Source organism: Mauremys mutica, chromosome 4 (assembly GCF_020497125.1).
Source record: "Mauremys mutica isolate MM-2020 ecotype Southern chromosome 4, ASM2049712v1, whole genome shotgun sequence".
Taxonomy (NCBI): Eukaryota; Metazoa; Chordata; order Testudines; family Geoemydidae; genus Mauremys; species Mauremys mutica.
Window position 1 is genome coordinate 2,503,002 of NC_059075.1, and position 21,821 is coordinate 2,524,822.

At 43.3% G+C, this 21,821-nt stretch overlaps 1 long non-coding RNA gene across 1 annotated transcript in view; it reads right to left on the reverse strand.

The window, feature by feature from the left end:
• Positions 1 to 212: 212 nt before the first annotated feature.
• The window catches only part of LOC123369912, a 158,071-nt gene continuing 136,462 nt past the window's right edge, over positions 213 to 21,821 (reverse strand). The window contains exons 3-4 of the long non-coding RNA XR_006579183.1: positions 17,154 to 17,262; positions 213 to 1,519 (exon numbers count right to left, since the gene is read on the reverse strand). This is a non-coding gene — a long non-coding RNA (uncharacterized LOC123369912). The remainder of the gene's footprint in view (positions 1,520 to 17,153; positions 17,263 to 21,821) is intronic.

Sequence of the window (21,821 nt, forward strand, 5' to 3'; positions counted from 1 at the left end):
ATGATTTTAACCATATGAAGGAAATAAAGAAGTAATGGTTAGCAATGAATTAAAGAAAAAGTAGTCCTCATTGGAAATGGATGAGTGATAGAGAAGTTGTGAAAGGAACATGAATATTTATTCATACAAAATAAAGCTCACTTACAAAGGAGCTATGGCTGAAAGTCTGCGGCACTGGAGCCCAGCTAGCAACTCACCTCCTGTATGGCACTTTCTGTACTGGAAGGAACGCAATTTACCAAAATCCAAATGTTGCAGAGTCTGGCTGGTTCAGCTCTGGAGGTGGTAAACGGTACATGGATCCACATGACTTCCACTGCTCCCTGCTGGCCAGGGGTAGGACAGAACTAGAGCTGGTTGGAATTTTTTTGTCTAAATGAAATTTTGCCAAAATGGTCTTCCTGTCGAAACGGACAGTTTGCAGAGGCATACTGGCTTCAGTGACGTTTTTGGGTGTGAGAGACACATTCTCTCCCACGCTACAGTCAGGTGGTTATGGGGAGCAGGGACTTGAACTGCCCTCTTCCGCCCTGCAAGCCAGAACCCGCCCCCACCCCTTCCCCACATGCAGGTTTTGATTCAAAAACGGATATTTCAACACAGCTTAATTTTTGCAGAAACATTGGGAAGGGTTTGGTTTCATTCCAACGTGGCAGAAACCCACATTTCAAAACCTCAGAAGTCGACACGAAACAAAATTGTCATCTTCCAGTCAGCTCTAGTTCTAGCAGCATCTCTCCTCCCTTCCTCGCCGACCCCACAGGACTCTGGATGGGGAGGGTATAAGCTACTCCAAACACCCAAGCAAATCTGTAGGACATGACTGAGTGTCCAGACACTGAAAATCCAGTTGTGGGGTTCACACTTTCACATGCCTTTCCCGTCTGCACTCTGGGAGCGATTCACACCGTTCACCACCTCTGCAGTGATTTCTATTCAGAACAAGGGGACTGGTACTATTTATATTGCAGTAGCACAACTGGGACTCCAGTTGTAAACCAGGACCCCTCTGTGCTAGGCACTGCACAAACCCAGAACAAAAAGTCAGTCCCATCCCCGAGGAGCAGATCCAAAATGTTTTTTTAGAAATAAAACTAACCTGCAGGCATTATTCTGTTGCTGTTAATACTCCAGCTGTGCTCCACATGTGCACTCTAGAAGCACTGGAAGGCACAGCCCCATCCCAAAGAGCTAGAGTTAAAATAACAACAAGGAGTGGGGAGAAAATAATTCTCCACGGAAGGGATCATGAAGAACGAACAATGTCTTGATAGTTTGATTTTTCCCCCCAGTAATTTACTCCCACCCCCTTCAAAATAACCACTGCTGGCTGGCTGTTTCCTTGTGTGCACCAGTAGAGGAAGGCTTTGAATGCAGAACAATCTCAAGCAGCAGAGAAAATAGACATTGTGGTGGGTCTCTTGTTTCTTCCTTGCCAAGAAGCTCAAGGGCTTGATCCAAAGCCCACTGAAGTCTATGCAAAGGCTCCCATTGACTCCAATGGACTGTGCCTTAGCCCCTGAAACACAAGTGAAGGAACTGAATTTCGGGACTGTAACTATCCTGACACCAGGAAGAAGTACAAAGGAACCATTAACTGGATTGTGTTTAAAACTGAATCATATGGTTCTGGTTGCGACTTAAGAGGGGGATGGAAACCTTGAGACTGTCTTTGAGCTCAGAAACACAATTTAAGCGGTGTGAGGTCATGATGGGAAGTGAGGAAGGAGTCCTGGGTCAGCGTCCAGAGCGGTTCACCTAATGCCACACACACTGTGAAGTGATCTAGCTAATCAGTCCCACAGCACCTAACTATGAACTCCAGGATGCAACAGAGTATTGGGATGATGAGAACCCCCAATGCTGGAATTTTCTTCCCCTTTCTTATTCCTTCTATAAAGAACAGATTGAAAAACGGAAGTTTCCTTCTTGTGAGAAATTCCAATATTTCAACGTTGTTGGGTTTTTTTTACTTCAAATTGGAACAAAAAGTTAAAACACCTAAATTTATCATATGATAAAAACTTCATTTGAAAAATTTCACTTGAGAAATGTTAAAGCAGCAAAGAGTCCTGTGGCACCTTATAGACTAACTGACGTATTGGAGCATGAGCTTTCGTGGGTGAATACCCACTTCGTCACGAAAGCTCATGCTCCAACATGTCTGTTAGTCTATAGGGTGCCACAAGACTCTTCGCTGCTTTTACAGATCCAGACTAACACGGCTACCCCTCTGATACTTGAGAAATGTTGTAACTGTTCATTTCAGGTTGTTATTAATCTCTGCATACACAGTGCCTCATGGGAGTTGTAGTTGGGATACCTCAGGTCCCCATTATCCCCAATGGGCCAGGTTACCCAGCCAGACTACATATCCCATAATGCATCACAGTCTCCTCCCGTAGCTGTAGAATTGGAGTCCCTGGGCCACAGTGCATCATAGGAAATGTAGGCTAGCTAAGTAGACTTGCCTAGCAGGGATAACGGAGGCAGGAGCCACCTGAACCACAGCTGCCACGATGCAATTCAGAAGCTCAGGTGGACACAGAGTCACGCTGAGCCACCCCAAAACAAGATGTTTCATTGCAATTTTCCTCAATAGAAAAATTAAAAAAATGGAGAAAAAAATCAACAAATTTACTGCTGAAAAAAGATATTTTGCTGAAACCGTTTTTTTATTGAAAAAAATGTACTGGAAAATTCCTGGCTAGCTGAACTTCTCTTCCTGTTCATATACTAATGAAACTGCTCATGCTGGGGCGATAATAGCAATATTATCTACTGTCAATATTGCTACCAGTCTCTCTTTCAAGATAAACATCGTGATGCAATTATGCTCACAACGAATCTTTCACCAGGTCACAGATAAATCAACTTTTGAAACACTTATCCTATAAAATGCTCCACATTAGGCCCCGAGCTACTGCGTTGCTAAATGAAAACCCTGCAGAGACAGGTATCTGCATAATCCTATCAATCCTGCACTGTAACACATAACATCCACATGTAATTTCCATGCAGAATGGGGATATTTTACTTTGAGGATCCAGCTAGTGACTGCTGAAGAGAATATATTACGTTATTAGGCAAATTAATCGTGCCAATGAACCAAATTCATCATGCTGAGCTCACCATGTGACCCATGTGTCTGAAGATGAGTCACTTAAGAAAACAGTGGCCATGTTTGCTTCTTAGCAAGGGCCCAAGCCTGCATTACTTGCATTCCCTACATTCCTACTAACACCAATAGGATTTTTGAACATGGATACAGTAGAGAACTTGACCCGAAACCCCGATGCAGTTCACTTGAGATGTAGGCCCAGATCACTGACGGTAGCTCAGGAGTGCACAGCACAGCTCAGAGAAGGAGTGCAGGCATGCAGAGATGATTCTAAATCCCAGGATATTTGGGATCCCCCAGATAAGGTGCTGTAACGTATAACAGCAAAAAGAGGTCAATCGCATGGCCAGAATTACCAGAGCTCTGATATCTCCCATCTTTCCCAGCCATTCCCCCTATATTCACAGGCAATGGCTTTGTCATTTGCCAGGGGGTGATCGAGCCCCGCTCTGCCCCAGGCCATGCCTGCACCCCACCTCTTCCCACCCTCTCCCCCGAGCGCCTCCTGCACACCGCTGAACAGCTGATTGCTGTGGGTGGGAGGCACTGGGGGGTGGGGTGAGCTGATCTGTGGGGCTGCCGGTGGGTGATGAGCACCCACAATTGTTTTCCTGGGGGTGCTCCAGACCGGAGCCTCCATGGAGTCGGCACCTATGCCTACACTTGCAGCTGGGAACAAAGGTAACTTAGGGGACCAATTCTGCATCACCTGCCTCTTGGGTGATCCTCCCATGATTGTCTACATCAGCTCTAAGGCAGATTTGCCCAGGAGGTACAGCATAAAGCAGACACAGCTCAGCCGTGTGCCTGGACCATAGATCTGAGCCTCTATGAATCACAAATTTAAGGCACTTGCTATGATCACATCCTGGATTCTAGAAATTCATTGCTTGATATTTTGATGCTAGTTATCATTGACATTTTAAAGAAACTTGTGATGGGCTGTACAAACCTCACACTGAACAACAAGGGGTTAAGGAACTGCTCTGGGTTCAGCCAACCCTGCCCCGCCACACCTGTAGCAAATGTACCACTAGCAGGAAGAGTTGAAAGGCAGGGGAGCAGCTCATTTGGGGCAGACCAGGGAGGAGAGCAGACTTGCTACCGGCAGCTCCACAGAGACGAGCGGAGGGAAGACAGAATCTCTCCCTACACAACTGCCCCAGGGTCCCTCCCTGAGGCAAAGCAGGGCCTGCTGCAGAGACAGCCTGAGAGGGAAGCACTCCCTCCCCTAGGAGCTCTGGACTGGATTGATCCCCATGAGTTTCGTTCGGACTATCCCGGAGGGGGAAAGCCTTGGACTGAGCTGCCTGGGGGGCTGGGCCGTACCCCGGGTGGAGGCAGTTGCTGCCTGAAAGGGAAGAACGACCTCCCTACACGCAGCCGCCAGGAGGTGCCTTGTGGTGAGCAGACACCCCTCACGTTGCCTTACCCAGACGGTGACCATGGGAGAGTCCAGGGACGTGGTAGAAAGCCGCTTTATGTCGCCCTGGCACTCAGAGCACTGATAGCCCTCAAAGGACCCAGGCTCCCCTACCAACAAGCCCTTCTGCATGTCACCGGCCTAAGCCATAACCACAAGGCAGCGCTCCCCTACCAACCACTCCTGCATGAGGGCTGTCACAAAGCCATAGGGCTAGTCTCTGGTGATTCATGTTTTACAGTCATATTTAGCACGAACCAAGTTAATTGTATTTCTCCTAACAAATGCATAACTATGCCCTGGCCAAGTCAAATGCAGTTTAATAGAACAGGTGACTAATGAAATTCTCAGCTTGGCTTGTAACCTTTGTCACCCATTTCTCCAACAACAGGGAGCAATAAAGCTGTACAGTCAATTCTCAAACAAAGCAGATCCCTATTTCTGCTTGTAACCTTCACTGCAATTATTTTTTAAACATGACCTTTCACTTTTTTCTTATCCTGGAACATGCACTCTTCATTATTCCACATTTCCTCAATTTCTCAGACCTCTGGGAATGGTGCTTAGACTTTTCTCATTATGCCAAACAGGTGGCAAAATGTATAAAAAATTCCCCCACAGTCCTAACTGCACCAAAGGCCTGGAAGGTCAAATGCTTTGAGATTTAAACACAACATTATAACACTATATCCTACTCCTGGGAGTAGTCCACTGTCTTTTGAACATATGGAATCCAAGTTTTAATTTATCTGTAGAATCAAAGCATTCCAAATTCGGAACGGACATCTTAATACACTGACTGTGTTAAATATTTTTATGCTTATTTTTCAGACTCTTATGAATATCTATGCTTATCATGTGAGAAAGATTATTAGCAGTTATCTCAGTATGCAACACAGAAAATTGCATCAGTGTATTGTGGCGAAAATCTAATGGCTATAAACTAGTTTGAAGCTTGTTCAACTATATTTGTGATGAAGATGAAGTTTTAGTTCAATGTATTAACACAGTACACAGGGTGCTGCTTATAAAATGTATAAAAGATATGACAGTTAAATAATATATTCAATTATCAGGTCATAAATAAAAGCATAAGTTACTTTCATCTTACAAACCCTTATTATTCATTACAGGAAATCTCATACTAGAATTTTACTTTCACTCTAGTGCCCTCTTGTGGACACAAATCTTCATGCCTGTCTGGTCTCTTTCAGACTTGCTCGTGTATGTTTCACAATGTACTTTTATTATGATTTCCATTATTTTTATGCTCAAGCAGGAATAGTGCATTATTTAATTGTTTTAGCTATAGGAATTGCATAGGCATTGCCAGTGGCTTAATACCCATCTCTGCTGCTCACCCCAGGTGGCACAGAGGGAAACTACAACAATTATATTAATTTATTTGCAAATCAATATTTGTGGAAATTGGCCTCATCAGCCTGTGAGTGCCCATCTCTCTCTGCCCTCCTCCCCCTGTAATCACAGTCAATATCTTTCCATGAGCAGTAGGTGGCAATCAGACTTACTGTGCTTTCTGCACTCTGCCTCTGAAAGATGGCAGCTGTCCAGTGCATGGCCACTTCAACTAAACCAAGCCTCAGTTACTAAGGTAACCAGGTGCATGCGGAAGGGAGCAGCCATGTTTATCCACTTTTTCACATGCAGGCTGCCAGAGCAATGCAGCAAAACGGCCTGCCCGAAAAGACACTGATATTTATGAAGAGTCTATAGAAACCTTGTCAGCTGTGGTTTATCAAAATACTTTCCTGCCTTTTGAAGCCATGTCATCCTTAGACAGGGAAGGATTTGCCTTTGTTGGAAGTTACAGCTATTTCCACCCGTTAAATTAATGCATGACTATTTTTGCTCCTTACTGTATAATTGCCAAGCCATGAGAACGGAAGCCATTCTTCCTGGTCTTACGGCACAGGAGAGCTCTCCTCCCACAAGAGGAGGAAAAAAGTTTTCAATGAGAAATGGCTTTGCAAAGGAGACAAACCGAAAATTTTAGTTTTCTTTGTATTTTTGTTTGTTTAATTTTACAATGAAATAAATCAAAATCCAACTGTTGAGAAAAAAGAGAATGAGGGGAAGCCCGCACCCCTCCCAAAAATCAAACACTGAAATTAAAGTATCCAGTTTCATCAAAATATTGCACAAAATAATAAAAAAGTGTGAAATACTTTTCAGAAAATACTCACCATTTTTGACCAGCCTTAGTGCCCATGCCCAGCTAAGCAAGACCTACCCACTCAGGTCTCATGGTTATTCATCTCAGGAGGGAAACGCACACAAGCCTGCTAGCCTAGAACAAACCCTTTACGGGATGTGACAGCCGAACATCTGAGTGAGCTGACCAGACAATAGGGGGAGGGGGTGAATCATGAAAAACTTCAAGGGCATTTTGGTTCTCAAACTGGGGGTCGGGACCCCTCGGGGGTCACGAGGTTACTATATGGGGGGTTGTGAGCTGTCAAACCCGGCTTTGCCGCCATCATTTATAATGGTGTAAAATATATAAAAAGTTTTTTTTTTTTAATTTATAAGGGGGGGCACACTCAGAGGCTAGCTCTGTGAAAGGGGTCACCAGTACAAACGTTTGAGAGCCACTGCCCTAGGTTTTGAAAAGGAACAATATTCAATTACTCTAAATTTTTCCCTGCAAATGTTTGACCATGAAAATAATCTGTTTTCAGTTCTCTTCCCCTGTTCCCCCGACCTCCTTTTGCCACTGAAAATGGAAGGGCAAAAGGGGAAGGTAAAAAACAAAATTAACTTCTTGATTTCAGGTTTGACAAAACCTGCAACTGACACAATCCAAAAAGAAAAGGAAAATTTCCACTTTCTGAGGTGAAATTTTCCAATATTTTTTTTAATTAAACAGTATTTTTCATTAAAAAAAAACTTTGACCAGCTCTAATTATAAGAAAATGTGCATAGGCCAGTTTAACCACTGTAACAGAACTGAAGTATTCTTGTGTGATAACATCCCGTACTGTTAAGCTGACACAGCCAAATGCCACCGTTTAGACCAACACAAAGGAAAAAGAAGCATTAATGTATAAGTTATCATGGAATCGCACATTATTTTTACACCTGAAGTGAACATTCAACTGATACAATGACTGAAATGTCAGTGCACTTGGGAGATAAGTGCATCCACATTTCAAAGAGGCCTTGGCCAGTGTTTTCCTCATTCACCACCAAATACCAGACTATTTATAAGAGAGCAAGACCAAAGAGGGCAGAGTGAGGCCCTGGTGCCTGGTTAAAGTAGTATAACTCCATTCAAACGAGAGCCAAGGGTCATAGAAAGAACCAGCTTGTCTTGGGAGCCAGAGCAGAGCATGCGAGTGCTGGTACCTGGGGATCCAGCACCAGGGTGACAGTGGCCAATGCACTGGGGATCAGGATAACTCTTTAACACCATAGACTTTAAGCACACGCCTTCTGGCTTGGCTGTGGCGTACCAGACCCCTGGGTATTAAGTTCTTGCACATGATTTAAATGCACTAGTTTGGGGCCAAATGTAACTTGGACACAGAAAGGAATATGCTACCACAGTAATGGTGGCAATTATGCTTGAAAATCAGGATGCCAGGGATGTTCAGATAGAGACGAACATGTGTGGGATGATGACATCACTGCTACTGTTGGACAAAATGACCGAAGAGCATTTTTCATGTCATTTTCATTCCATCATGTCCCATCCAAAAATATAGCTTTAATAGTGAGATAGAATTGAAGCCACTTTTTAGGGGCACCTATTGTATGGTATGTATACAGGTATATTCTGTATAATCATCTGTATATCGATACACAACTCAGACAACATTATATTAAAATACCCAGTAAGATAAGAAATGCAACTAGAAACGACATACTGTGCAATTCAGCACCCTGGACAGCATCCATTCAACAATTACCTGCTGTTTATTAAACCAGTCTAATTAAAGTATCTTCTGAATTAAACATATAGGACTTGGATCAAATTATGAAAAAAAGGAGACCCCAGATCTATGTACACAAATCTACTCATAGATCTTAATGCCAGAAGAGACCATTATGATCCTCTAGTCTGACCTGTCTAGCGCAGGCCAGAGAATTTCACACCGTGATTCCCACCTCAAGCCCATAGCTTCTGGCTGAGCTAGAGCGATTTTAGAAATGCATGTGGTCTTGATCTAAAGACTTCAAATGATGGAGAATCTATCAAAATCCCAGTTACCCTTTTATAATATTAAATTCCCCTCACTGCTAAAATTGGTGTTTTATTTCTTGTCTGAATTGGTCTAGCTCCAGCTTCCAGATCCTAGATCTTGCTATGCCTTTTTCCGCTAGACTGAAGAGCCCTCAATTATCAGAAATCTTTCCCCCAAACAGGAATTTGTAGAACGTGATCGACTCACCTCTTGTCTTGGTTAAACTTACCAGACTGAGTTTATAAGAACATAAGAATGGCCGTACTGGGTCAGACCAAAGGTCCATCTAGCCCAGTATCTGTCTACCGACAGTGGCCAACGCCAGGTGCCCCAGAGGGAGTGAAACTAATAGGCAATGATCAAGTGATCTCTCTCCTGCCATCCATCTCCATCCTCTGACGAACAGAGGCTAGGGACACCATTCTTACCCATCCTAGCTAATAGCCATTTATGGACTTAGCCACCATGAATTTATCCAGTCCCCTTTTAAACACTGTTATAGTCCTAGCCTTCACAACCTCCTCAGGTAACGAGTTCCACAAGTTGACTGTGCGCTGCAAGAAGAAGAACTTCGTTTTATTTGTTTTAAACCTGCTGCCTATTAATTTCATTTGGTGACCCCTAGTTCTTGTATTATGGGAATAAGTAAATAATTTTTCCTTATCCACTTTCTCAACATCACTCATGATTTTATAGACCTCTATCATATCCCCCCTTAGTCTTCTCTTTTCCAAGCTGAAGAGTCCTAGCCTCTTTAATCTTTCCTCGTATGGGACCCTCTCCAAACCCCTAATCATTTTAGTTGCCCTTTTCTGAACCTTTTCTAGTGCTAGAATATCTTTTTTGAGGTGAGGAGACCACATCTGTACACAGTATTCGAGATGTGGGCGTACCATGGATTTATATAAGGGCAATAATATATTCTCAGTCTTATTTTCTATCCCCTTTTTAATGATTCCTAACATCCTGTTTGCTTTTTGGACCGCCTCTGCACACTGCGTGGGCATCTTCAGAGAACTATCCACGATGACTCCAAGATCTTTTTCCTGACTCGTTGTAGCTAAATTAGCCCCCATCATGTTGTATGTATAGTTGGGGTTATTTTTTCGAATGTGCATTACTTTACATATATCCACATTAAATTTCATTTGCCATTTTGTTGCCCAATCAGTTAGTTTTGTGAGATCTTTTTGAAGTTCTTCACAATCTGCTTTGGTCTTAACTATCTTGAGCAGTTTAGTATCATCTGCAAACTTGGCCACCTCACTGTTTACCCCTTTCTCCAGATCATTTATGAATAAATTGAATAGGATTGGTCCTAGGACTGACCCTTGGGGAACACCACTAGTTACCCCTCTCCATTCTGAGAATTTACCATTAATTTCTACCCTTTGTTCCCTGTCCTTTAACCAGTTCTCAATCCATGAAAGGACCTTCCCTTTTATCCCATGACAGCTTAATTTACATAAGAGCCTTTGGTGAGGGACCTTGTCAAAGGCTTTCTGGAAATCTAAGTACACTATGTCCACCAGATCCCCCTTGTCCACATGTTTGCTGACCCCTTCAAAGAACTCTAATAGATTAGTAAGACACGATTTCCCTTTACAGAAACCATGTTGACTATCGCTCAAGAGTTTATGTTTTTCTATGTGTCTGACAATTTTATTCTTAACTATTGTTTCAACTAATTTGCCCGGTACCGACGTTAGACTTACCGGTCTGTAATTGCCAGGATCACCCCCTAGAGCTCTTTTTAAATATTGGCGTTACATTAGCTAACTTCCAGTCATTGGGTACCGAAGCAGATTTAAAGGACAGGTTACAAACCTTAGTTAATAGTTCCGCAATTTCACATTTGAGTTCTTTCAGAACTCTTGGGTGAATGCCATCTGGTCCCGGTGACTTGTTAATGTTGAGTTTATCAATTAATTCCAAAACCTCCTCTAGTGACACTTCAATCTGTGACAGTTCCTCAGATTTGTCACCTACAAAAGCCAGCTCAGGTTTGGGAATCTCCCTAACATCCTCAGCCGTGAAGACTGAAGCAAAGAATCCATTTAGTTTCTCTGCAATGACTTTATCGTCTTTAAGCGCTCCTTTTGTATTTTGATCATCAAGGGGCCCCACTGGTTGTTTAGCAGGCTTCCTGCTTCTGATGTACTTAAAAAACATTTTGTTATTACCTTTTGAGTTTTTGGCTAGTCGTTCTTCAAACTCCTCTTTGGCTTTTCTTATTACACTCTTGCACTTAAGTTGGCAGTGTTTATGCTCCTTTCTATTTGCCTCACTAGGATTTGACTTCCACCTTTTAAAGGAAGTCTTTTTATCTCTCACTGCTTCTTTTACATGGTTGTTAAGCCACGGTGGCTCTTTTTTAGTTCTTTTACTAAGTTTTTTTGGTTTTACCTCTCACTGAAAAGCAAGTTTTCCAGATCTCAATCATTCTTGTCCCTCTTCTGTGAATCCTTTCCATTGCTCACCATCCTTTTTAAAGGCCATGCACGAGAACTGGATGCAGCATGCAAAATTACAGTTACAACATATTTGGGCAAAACATTAGCAATTTTACACAAAAACCCAAACAGTGCTGTCTCAGACACCTTTTGCACAATGTTGTCACATTGTACATGCAGATATGCATCATGCCATGTGCACTGCACTCAATAGATATACTAGCAATGCTAGCAATGCTGCTTTCAGACATTCTAGAAAATAATCAGATGAAAATAGCTCTATCCTTTTTCATATAATGGACTCCAAAATTTAACAGGCCACAGGAAAAATATGACTGCCTTAAATGCAGACCCCAGGTATAATTTTGAGTCCACAGTGGTATATCAAGGTCTGATTCCTCTGCTTTGGGGTAAAAGGAATGTCAGGTTCCAAGCAGGAATAAGCTACTTGCAAACATGAGGCATCTACTAATGTGATTCTCCAAGAGGCGCTTTGACTTCATGACCATTTCTGGGTGCAATGAAGGGTTTTGATTAGCTCCTATAATGCCCTATCTTGTTTGAGTCCAGGGTACCTAAGAGACCACTTGTAACCCTATACACATCATGGCAGATCTAATAAGATTTACTAACTGTTCCCATCACCCAATGATAAATGGCAGCAGTATTCATTGGTTGTACAGAACTCCTCAGCAGCCAACTTTTCAACACATACGCGTAGAAAGATCACAGTATCCCAAACATCTCTTTCCATCATAGACGTTGATAACTTAATTCTCATGGATGCTGCCGATGACCAGATGCATCTCCGACATTACTGTCTATTTTCACCTCTTTAGCCTTTTGCCATCTTTTATTGACAGAAAAGCACAAAGATATTTTAAATGTCTCCACTCATATTGACTAAAGCTTCAAACTGAGTTATTCAAAAGCTGAAAGCAGTTCAGGGAACATATAAAATTCATTCAGGTGTATTGCTTGCTTGTCCATTAAAAGGGAGCTGAAACGGTAGAAATATTACACTACAAGTATATTTTTCTCCAGTACAGTATGTGCTGAATCCAGCAGCCAACCTTTTGGCCTGATCGTAGAACATGCTCGTGACCAACACATAGGAACTTTCACCAGATTCCAGCCTGTACCAACACAGGTCATTTGTGGGCCCCAGTCCTGCAATCAGAACTCCTAGACCAGAGCCCTACATCTGTACCAAGACCCACTGGGCAGATACACAGCTGGAACCCTACACCTATTTCAAGCCCCACTGATGCTATATGCAGGCACTGAGGTATGTAGCAGTAAATCCAATAACAAAAGCAGGGCTTTGCCTCTCTACTCTTCTCCAATACCGTCTGGGATAAAGAAGCTATGGAAAAACCTGAACCAAATGAAGGCCCCAATCCTGCAAAGACCTGTTTAACTCTACAAACTCTGAATACTTCCAATTAAGTCAACTGAAGTCAGTGAAACTACCTGTGAAATGTTAAGCACCCGATACTGACCTGCAGAGGATCAGACTTACGTTGGGAAATGTAGCTGAGATTTAATTTTATTTCTCTTTAGAGTCGTCAGAAACTTGTGAGATTACAATCAAATGTGGAAAATACAAATTAAAGTTGTCTTTGTTATGCTGGGACAACACCCACTCTTAGAGGCAAACTGGTTTTCAAAACAAACAAGCAATTTATTAAACAAAAGTAGGACCATGCTAGGATTTAATGCTAAGGTATTGCTGTGACTGTTAGCCAGCCAGGATGCAATGTTTGCAAATGCGGTTTCATTAATTCAGAGTTTAAAGGTATGTGAGTCAGCTAAAGTAGTAATTTAAATACTACCGTATCACAGAACTATTGAATTCAAGGCTATCAGTACATTTTATGCACATTAACTCAATGGGCAGGATCTTATCTCACATCTATAGATGGCAGGACTCATTCCCTTGAGATCTGTGGAGTTACAACCATTTACATGACATTAGAATCCGTGCCATGCAGAAGCACAAGTTGCCACTCAGAAATATTGCAAGCTCCTATTCTCTTGGCTAGCTGCCATCAACTCTTATCTAGAAAACATCACAGCCGGCTCTTATGGGCCCTCACTGACTCCTTGTCCCACTGCGTTGCCTGCTCCCCTCAGATGACCACAGATTAGAACATCCACATGCTGGAATGTTACAAGAATGTCCTCACCTAGCCCTCTGTCCAGTCTTTTCAAACACTGTAAACTCCATTTTTGTTACTGAATTTCGCTCCTTTCTAGAGGTAAAGCTTTGGGACTCCCAGGCTGCATAGTGATTTGGGTATTTTCATTTCAGGATTTAACTTTTCAGCTATACACTAGCCACAGTATTATCTGAACCTGTGTTATCCCTTCTCTTCTCCCTCTGGATACAGGGAAGACATAAGTGCGTGACATTAGCATACATGAATTTGGGATTACTCCCGAGTCAGGGCTGCATTTACACGTGACAGGTTAAACCTCCACCAAATCTGGCTGTTCCAAACGAGTGTCAGTTAAACCTTATTTTAAAGAAAATCCTCACGGAAAAGTCCTAGAGAACACAAAACATGAGAAGTGTGCCATGTGTGTTTGGATGATCATGTAGATTTCCTTGCTACAGTATTAGAGAGAATGTTTAAAAACAGGGCTTAAATTCTTATAGAGTATTTCCTGGAGCACCCTTCTCCTCCCTTCCCTTCCCCAACATGCTATAAAAATTCCAGGGGGATTGAAAATATTTCCCAAAGCTCTGCTCTGGACAGCTCCAGCTGAATTTAAGTCCTGGTTAAAAAGACCTGCAGAAAGTATCTCCTTCCTTATTCAAGTCTATAGGGCTTCAGGGTAAAGTTAGAGAACTATTGGAGACCTGTAGAATCCTAGTGATTAATAGTGTTAGGGGCCCAGTGCAGCAGTCCATCTCATAGAATCATAGCCTTTAAGGTCAGAACGGACCATTATGATCATCTAGTCTCACCTCCTACACAATGCAGACCACAGAATCTCACCCACCCACTCCTGTATCAAACCTGTGTCTGAGCCACTGAAGTCCTCAAATCATGGTTCAAAGACTTTAAGGTGCAGAGAACCTTCCAGCAAGTGACCCATGCCCCATGCTTCAGAGGCAGGCGAAACCCCCCCAGGGCCTCTGCCAATCTGCCCTGGAGGAAAATTCCTTCTCGACCCCAAATATGGTGATCAGCTAAACCCTGAGCATGTGGGCAAGACTCACCGGCCAGACACCAGGAAAGAATTCTCTGTAGTAACTCAGATCCCATCCCATCTAACATCCCATCACAAGCCATTTACGGCTAGTAGTCAAAGATGAATTAATTGCCAAAATTAGGCTATCCCATTATACCATCCCCTCCATAAACTTATCAAGTTTAGTCTTGAAGCCACATATGTCTTTTGCCCCCACTACTCCCCTTGGAAGGCTGTTCCAGAACTTCACTCCTCTTATGGTTAGAAACCTTCGTCTAATTACAAGTCTAAACTTCCTGATAGCCAGTTTATATCCATTTGTTCTTGTGTTCACATTGGTATTGAGCTTAAATAATTCCTCTCCCTCTCTGGTATTTATTCCTCTGATATATTTATAAAGAGCAATCATATCCCCCCTCAGCCTTCTTTTGGTTCGGCTAAACAAGCCAAGCTCGTTGAGTCTCCTTTCATATGACAGGTTTTCCATTCCTCGGATCATCCTAGTAGCCCTTCTCTGAACCTGTTCCAGTTTGAATTCATCCTTCTTAAACACGGGAGACCAGAACTGCACACAGTATTCCAGATGAGGTCTCACCAGTGCCTTGTATAACGGTACTAACACCTCCTTATCTCTACTGGAAATACCTCGCCTGATGTATCCCGAGACCGCATTAGCTTTTTTCACAGCCATATCACATTGGCAGCTCATAGTCATCCTGTGATCAACCGATACTCCGAGGTCCTTCTCCTCCTCTGTTATTTCCAACTGATGCCTCCCCAGCTTATAACAATAGTTCTGGTTATTAATCCCTAAATGCATAACCTTGCACTTTTCACTATTAAATTTCATCCTATTACTATTACTCCTGAGTTTACAGATGCATTAAAAATTCTTGCTAATGGGCTTGCAATTTCATGTGCCAGTTCCTTTAATATTATTGGATGAAGATTATCTGGGTCCCCTTGATTTCGTCCCATTAAGCTGTTCGAGTTTGGCTTCTACCTCGGATGTGGTAATATCTACCTCCATATCCTCATTCCTATTTATCACCCTACCATTATCCCTAAGCTCCTCATTAGCCTCATTAAAGACTGAGGCAATGTATTTGTTTAAATATTGGCCATGCCTAGATTATCCTTAACCTCCACTCCATCCTCATTGTTTAGCGGTCCCCCTTCTTCTTTCTTTGTTTTCCTCTTATTTATATGGCTATAGAACCTTTTACTATTGGTTTTAATTCCCTTTGCAAGGGAAAACTCTACATGGCTTTTGGCCTTTCTCACTTTATCCCTACATGTTCTGACCTCAATAAGGTAGCTTTCCTTGCTGATCACTCCCATCTTCTATTCCTTGTAGGCTTTCTGCTTTTTCTTAAATCACCTCTCTGAGATGCTTGCTCATCCAGCTTGGTCTACAATTCTGCCTATGAATTTTTTCCCCTTTCTTGGGATGCAGGCTTCTTATAGTTTCTGCAACTTTGACTTGAAGTAATTCCAGGCCTCCTCCACCTTTAGATCCCCTAGTTCTTCAGTCCAATCCACTCCCCTAACTAATTTCCTTAATTCTTTAAAGTTAGCCCTTTTGAAATAAAAAACCTTAGTCACGGATCTATTTTTGTTTATCCTTCCATCTAGTTTGAACTGAATTATCTCATGATTGCTCGAACCAAGGTTGCCCCCTACAACCATTTCTTCTATGAGGTCCTCACTACTCACCAAAACCAAATCTAAAATGGCATCCCTCTTGTTGGTACAGCAACTATTTGGTGAAGGAATCCATCAGCTATCGCATCTAGGAAAATCTGAGCACTATTATTATTGCTAGCACTTGTCCTCCAGTCTATATCTGGGAAGTTAAAGTCTCCCATGATCACACAATTCCCATTAGTGTTTACTGAATTAAAAACATTAAAAAGGTCTCTATCCATATCAAAATCAGATCCCGGCAGTCTGTAGCACACCCCAAGCACAATCTCAGGGGAGGCTCTAGTAGCTTTCTTTCCCAGTGTGATTTTTGCCCAGACAGACTCTGTCTTATCCATTCTATCCCTTCTTATTTCTTTAGTTAACGTCATCGACATACAATGCTACTCCACCACCTTTGCCTTTATTTCTGTCTTTCCTAAACAGCACATAGCCTTCAATACCTGTCCTCCAGTCATGACTACTATTCCACCATGTTTCTGTTCTCCCTATAATATCCGGTTTCACTTCCTGCATCAGTAGCTCTATTTCCTCCATTTTGTTACCTAGGCTCCTCGCATTAGTGTATAAACATCTTAATTTTTGCTGTTTGGCTTCACTCACATTCTTTACCCAATTAGGCCCAGACATTCTACTGCCAGTATCACCTATTAGACTGGTATCTACACTACCCATCCTCCTACCCATGGCTGTATCCTTTCTAACTTCGTTTTCTTCCCTCTCAATGTTAAAATCCGGCATGGAGATTACCTGGACATCTCCCAACTGTCTCCCCCCAATTCCTAGTTTAAAGCTCTCTTAATCAGTTGTGCCAGCCTCCATCCTAGAAGTCTATTTCCCTCCCTACTCAGGTGAAGTCCAACCCGAGAGAATAGTCCTCTCTCTCTGTTCAGCAGGACACTAAAACAAACATTTAAATGCTCTCTTGAGCTGGGCGTCTAAATTCTTTAGTACTTCTCAGCGAGGCCCTGTTCCTGCTCCCACTGAAGCAAGCAAACATCAATAGCAAAACTCAGTGGTGCAATGTCAGACCCTAAGAGAGTCACCTTTATAAATCCTTGAGAGAGAGTTTACATTTTCACTGGCGCTGTATTTTCTGTCTCTGCTTATGAAGCACCAGGCTCCTTTCGGTCCTGTGATTCCAACTGGCCAGGCCTTAAAAGGAGGGAAAAATATGAGTCACACATTTGGAAACCTCTGAAGAGAACCTAACACCATTTCCCCATGCATAACAGTATCAGCGCATTCAGGACCCATATTGTGTAATTTACCAGTGGAAGAAATAAGTGCCTTATTCCATTGCAAAGGAAATTCACTAGCCGAAGTTCTGCACCTCACTCAAGTGAGATCTGGGAGTGAAATTCCATTTTTGAATGAAATAAGGAAACTTTGCTGTAGCCACGGACGGGTCCCAGGGATAGTGTCCATATGGGCCCTGCTCCTGCACTCACTTAAACATGTGTGTAACTTTACTCATGGAAGTAAGTTTACACACATGCTTATGGGCCTGCTGGACTGGGGCCTTAGTTTCCTCCTCAGCCATCATGATCACTTTGAGCCACTGAAATAGAGTTTGGTAGAAACCTATTCGGTCACCTAGTTCCTGCCCTGGCCAGCACAGGATTTCTCCCTAGGTATCAAAGGAACAGCTCTCCCACCACTTTCCCTGGGAGACTTTTGCCCATAAATCTGTTAGGAAGCTGCTCCTGCCAATTAGTCCAAGGATTACTGCCTTTCGTTTCCTTGTGCTCTTTGTTCCAGTGTAAATAATTCATCTCCCTGTCTGGTATTTAAAACCTTCAAATATAATTTCCCCTGCCTTTATTCCTGCTTCGCCCAGCTAGGAATATTCATTTACTGAAACCTCCTCTGCCTGCTGCTCTTCTGCGAGCCACTCCCAGTTTGTCGGCTGCTTTCTGGCAATGACATGCTCAGAGCTGTCAGTGGCATTCCAGGTACCAGCCAGAGACAGCTACCGACATGGCCATCTGCCTCCATGTGTGAGGCCAACGTCATACTGCAGACAGCGGAGGGATGAGGCAACATAAGGGTGGAGACGCACCATGACACAAGGCATCCTCATGTCCCAACCCTGTCCTGGAGGGGAGGTGACAGGGAGCCCCGCTCCTCCCTCTAAAAGACTGAAGGACAGCAGCCTGGGGCCCCTGAGTCTCTCAGAATGGCATTTCCTCTGGAGAGGCAGGCCAGGCCCGTCTCCTTGGGCCATACCCAGAGCCCTGGGGAGTGGTGTTGGCAGGGGCGACAGAGAAGTGGATCTTGGTGTCCACTCCCCATGGGGAGGTGTATGGACGTTCCCCTCTCAGAATGGCATTTCCCCTTGAGAGGCTGGGCCGGCCAGGAAAGGCATGTGACCATTCCCCTCTCAGAGATATTGTTCCAGACACCCTGCAGATTTACAGACTTTTTCAAGATTTTCTTTGCCACCATGGGGGGCTGGAAACTTAGTGTTTGTTTTAAATGAAAGCTGAGATTATGCTGCGATCACATGACTCCAGGACCTTTCCCTTTCCCCCCAAAATCTATGTCTCTATGGAACTTTCTTTTGCCATCTCTGGCGTTTGTAAAACCTCCTGTTTCAGTGTCCTCTGTAAATGCACCTGCTATCGCATGGGACTGACTAGTGCAATGTAACTAAGGTGACAAATACAGCATGATATTTAACCCCCTCTTGCAGATAATTAAGATTTGAAATAAGACCAGACCCAATGCCAATTAACCATTAGACAATTCACCGCAGCCCAGTACATTGCCATTTACAATGGCAAAGCTAACTCAGTACCCCTGGACCAACCAGGGCAGGCAGATAAACTTGATAGCTACAGGACAGAGCATCATTACCTGCCACCCTAGAAGATGGGAGGGGTTCTATCTTCGGGGAGGAGGGGTCAAACCAGTGGGTTTCACTGTCATACCAACATAGGGTGACCAGATAGCAAGAATGAAAAATCAGGACAGAGTGTGGGGGATAATAGGCACTTATATAAGAAAAATCCCCAAATATCGGGACTGTCCCTATAAAACCAGGACACCTGGTCACCCTACACCAAGACCCTCGATTACAAAGAGAAGGTGCGAAAGGAATCGTGTCTCTGCGGATGAGATGCTGGCAGTCCGGCCACCCACTGACAGTCTGTTATTAGGGCTATTATGGAGAATGTTTCTGGTAGGCTTGAGAGGAGACACCATTAACCACTCATCCTTAGCAGCCGTCTAATCACGACCACACCTGCGACAAATTGGGAAAACACCTGGGCTTTTTCATAGGAATATTAAGTGTCTTGGCTCAATTGTGCATTGCTGCCTGAGCGAATGCACTGAGTTAAATCAAAGGAGGCTCCAAAGGGGGGTTGTTAAGGAGCCCACAGAGGGTAAAACAGGGACACAGATAAGGCAAGATCAGGTGCCCCGCTTCAAAGGAGTTAATATAACAATGGCTGGGCCTGTAATTGCCAGGGTCACCTCTGGAGCCCTTTATAAAACTTGGCATCACATTAGCTATCCTTCAGCCATCTGGTACAGCAGCTGATTTAAATGATAGGTTACGGACTAGAGTTAGTAGTCCTGCAATTTCACATTTGAGTTCCTTCAGAACTCTTGGGTGATACCATCTGGTCCTGATGACTTATTACTGTTTAGTTTATCAATTTGTTCCAAAACCTCCTCTAATGACACCTCAATCTGGGACAGTTCCTCAGATTTTCCACCTAAAAAGAATGGCTCAGGTTTGGGAATCTCCCTCACATCCTCAGCTGTGAAGACCGATGCAAAGAATTCATTTAGTTTCTCCACAATGGACTTATCATCCTTGAGTGCTCCTTTGGCATCTCAATCATCCAGAAGCCCCACTGGTTGTTTAGCAGGCTTCCTGCTTTTGATGTGCTTAATTTGTTTTCCTATTATTGTTATTATTATTACTGTTATTTGTATAATTCACTATTCCTGTTGTATTTTATGTACCTGTCTTAGCTGCATTCTGAAAAAGTCAGAATGGTTAAACAATGGTCAAAGAATACTTCCAGTTCTAGATTCCCAAAGCCGCCTAATAGATTTGAGTACCTAATGCCTATTAAAATTAATAAGATCACAGAATTCAAATCCTGAAGGCAGCTTTGAAATGTTCTGTGAAAGCGCTCAGACATTAATTCAGATGGCTCCATCTGAAGGGACAGACTGACTCTCTGAAGTTGATCAAAAATAACCTGATGAAGCTTTTACCCCTTTGATCCTTTCTTATGGCCACTTTCTCATTAATCCTCCAGATGACACGGGCTCTGAGCACACACAACTCTGTGGGCGACTAGTGTCGAAACCTGCAAGATCAGACTCTAAAGATCTGATGTACTTTTGGGTTGGGGTTTCCCCCATAGAAGGGGGAGGCTTCCAGAAGTTCCCTAGTTGAAATGATGCTGCTGGCAAATGCAGAATCTCAGGAAACGAGAAAATAATCACATTGGCAGCAGCAGTGTGTGACTTTGTGCATGCCCGGATATGAGGACTTTTGTCACCGCGTGGGAGGGCAGGTGTGGGGTGGAACAAGGCAAATAGGATTTATCAGAACAAACTGTGCCCTACAGTAGGTTTGTGGGGTCCCCAAGAATTTCCACAGGAGCCATAAGCACTCCAAGGGCAACATTCAGCACCTAAATTATATTTGATACAGGGACAGACTCTGACCAGCTGCACTAGCACCCCTCCCACCCCCCGGGGGGGTAAGTCACTTCCTTCACAGCAGCATTGCATCCTGCTCTGTTTTCAAAAAGCACCTGAAACTTTTCTCCCTGTGCCTCAAGGGTGTTAGAGCAGCTGCTTTTGTCTCTTTGGCCGAGACCAAGCCTGGAAGGAAGGAGCTTTATTTGAGCTTCCTAACCCCCATCTGCAAACTAGCAATTCAGACGGTTGAAATAAGTTTCCTGGAGCCAGGTTCTCAGCTGGCGTAAATCAGCACAGACTCACAGAGCTCAGCAGAGTTATGCAGCTTGATGCCACTTGTGAATTTGACCGTCTAACTTTTGGAGGCTTAAATGAACCAAACCAACTCCTGATTCTGATCTCCCCTCAGTTTTACAGCCATGTAACCAAACTAACTCATGCAACTACAACAAAAAAACTTTAGGACCAGACTTCAAAGAGAAACTGCTGAGCTCCAGTTCATCTGCAAGTTTAACACCATCAGTTTAGGACTAAACAAAGACTGTGAATGGCTTGCCAATTACAGAACCAGTTTCTCCTCCCTTGGTTTTCACACCTCAGCTGCTGGAACAGGGCCCCATACTCCCTGATTGATCTAACCTCGTTATCTCTAGCTTGCTTCTTGCTTGCTTATATATACACACCTCTCCCTGGAAATTTCCACTGCTTGCATCCGAAGAAGTGGGTATTCACCCACGAAAGCTCATGCTGCAAAACTTCTGTTAGTCTATAAGGTGCCACAGGATTCTTTGCTGCTAACTCATGCACTTACTCCTGATAAAACCAGAGTTACGGAGAGCACAATCACACCTGGAACCTTTTGAAGCTAACTCATTGATTTCAAGTCCATGGAGAAGATGAGGCAGGGTGGATTGATTTAAATTAGGAAGCAGAAAAACTTTGATTTAAATAATCAGTTTTAATTGCATTTTGCAGTTATACTTTTTAGTTATTTTCCTGCAGAGATGTTGATTTTCACTGGTTGGTACCATTAAAGCATTGAT